Below are 2,533 nucleotides of genomic sequence, written 5' to 3'. Positions count from 1 at the left end.
TAGAATAATCATGTCGTGAAATAGCACTTTTTCCCGTTTTTCCGTTGTACACTCTAGGTATTATTAGCTCTTGATATATATTAATATTGATATTGATATTATACCGGCCAAATAACAGCAAAGTGAAATCGTCATGCCTGTCCGTCATCTCTCTCACTCCGTCTCTCTCGTCCGATGCAGGAACCACATGGACGCAGTCAATTGTTCTACACATCTTAAACGACTGTGACATCAGCAAAATCTCTAGTGATGGGAAGACGATTGACAAATTATGCCCAATGATCGAGGTTCTTAACTCAAGTCATATCTTCGCCGAGCCAGAAACGATTGAAGTTGAAGACATTGACGAGATGCCATCGCCTAGATTCCTTAAAACGCACATTCCCTTGCGGTATCTGTGCGACGATATCAAGAATCGACTCAAACGCCCGAAGGTATACCGGTTTGTCGAACTGACTAGCTCCTGTATCGTTGTACGCAGCCTGTGCGGCTGTCAACGCAAGATTTTACTTTAATGTAGAATTAGGTAGATTCAACGAAACAGACCCATAAAATGATTTTACAATAATGTTATTTGCTAATAACGTTAATCTTAGTTAGATCCATAATCAGTACAAAATAACTTACTCTGACGAAATTTTCGTCCATCTCTCCGACAGACTTCCTCAGGTCTAACGTTTCCAGGTAGATGGCAGCACTGGAAACGGAAGTTCGATCCTGGTCATTTTCGGGTGGCCTCCAGCCCGCGGTCCCCTGGAGTGGGTGAAGATCTGAGAATGACACTTTGACACTACAGTGGCCTCTTTCCAGTCCGGTAGATGGTTTTGATCGACCATATGGTCTGTTATGGCTGACTTATGCTGTTGTCCTGAAGTGGACGCACGAGCCGCTCGTGTGCTGGTTCCTTTTATGTGAGTATTGACATCAGTCATATATATGTTCTTTTAAACGTTTTTCCGTTTTTCCGTTTCCAGTGCTGCCATCTAACTTGGAAACGTTAGACCTGCGGAAGTCTGTCGGAGAGATGGACGAAAATTTCGTCAGAGTAAGTTATTTTGTACTGATTATGGATCTAACTAAGATTAACGTTATTAGCATGTAAATTATAGAGATCCGATGAAGTTATTTAATCAAAAATGTTATTGTTGTATATCTTCCTATGACGATCACGTTAACTAGCATTTTTCTCTGTGAAATTTCAAATTTCGCCTAGGTTTTTCTGTTTAAATTGCTGTTTGATGAATTGACAATTATATTTCTTCAACTATACGCCATCATGATTAATTACAGTTTAGTGGCGAGTGCCTCACTCTCTCTCTCTCTCTCTCTATATATATATATATATATANATTATTTATTATTATTTTCATGTCTTTTTTTCTTTATATTATTTTTTATTGTTTGGGATTGGATGTGATGGGATGGGATGGGGTCGGATGCGATGGGATCGGATTGGATCCAATGGGATGGCATAGGATGGCATGGGATGGGATGGGATAGAAGAGGATGGGATGGGATGGGATAGGATGGGATGGATGGATGGATTGATGGATGGATGGATGGATAGATACATAAATAGATAGATAGATAGATACATTTTGGGGTTATTTTCCTTTCAACCAAGNACACACACACACACACACACACACACACACACACACACACACACACACACACACACACACACACACACACACACACACACACACACACACACACACTGCACTGGGTTAAATCTAGGCATTGGTTACGGTTCTATAAGCACAGGATATCCTGCCCATGCAGAAACCAGTTTTAAAGTACTGTATAACAAAACTATAACATTCGACTATGTATATATCGACAATCACAAAAAGCTAACACATGTGTCTTGCGTGCTAAAGAACCAGTGCATGTTGGCAGTATCTACTATTGCTAATCGCTAGTACATGCCCGCTGTAGTGTGGTAATTTTAGACACACTTGGGTCAATTTATTTATTTGCGGATCGTTCTGATAAATCACACCCTACTTGACGTCATTTGGTAAAGAAAATAGGCCTGTAATTAATTGAGCCTCGCAATTCATATTTTTAAACCATCACAGGAAACATCCGATCGGGTAAGATACCTTTAATATATATATTTGTATTTATAGTACTATCAAGAGCTAATAATAGCTATTATTAGCTCTTGGTACCATGTTTGATTCCAAAACGACAAATGACATTGCCACACGAGGGCGGTCGCGCGCGCACACACACACACGCACGCACCCACAACGTGTGTGCGCGCGTGTGCACGTGCTTGTGTATGTGTGGGCGTACATATAATTTACGATTTTGAATAGGATTCACGGAGATTGATACCCGCTACATTGTCTTTACACATAGTCCTAGTTCTTACGTGTCTGATTTATGCGAAAAATACCACATGCCGTTTCTATGGGTAGTGAAACAGTTATGAATAACTATTCTTTATTTAATTATGATATTATATAGGTTCCCTCTGCATATACACGACGGCAGCATGGCGGAAGAGAGGACAAAACTGCCT

General features: G+C 40.3%; 1 long non-coding RNA gene across 1 annotated transcript; it reads left to right on the top strand.

Moving 5' to 3' along the window:
- Window positions 1-1,797: 1,797 nt before the first annotated feature.
- LOC106808289 lies at window positions 1,798-2,515 on the top strand. The gene is made up of 2 exons (XR_001393762.1): window positions 1,798-2,099; window positions 2,479-2,515. It is a non-coding gene; the product is annotated as an uncharacterized LOC106808289 (long non-coding RNA).
- The last annotated feature ends 18 nt before the right edge of the window (window positions 2,516-2,533 follow it).

Source organism: Priapulus caudatus, unplaced genomic scaffold, assembly GCF_000485595.1.
Source record: "Priapulus caudatus unplaced genomic scaffold, Priapulus_caudatus-5.0.1 Scaffold265, whole genome shotgun sequence".
NCBI lineage: Eukaryota > Metazoa > Priapulida > Priapulimorpha > Priapulimorphida > Priapulidae > Priapulus > Priapulus caudatus.
The sequence above is the reverse complement of the archived record's forward strand: the minus strand, read 5'-3'. Positions and strand labels throughout refer to the sequence as shown.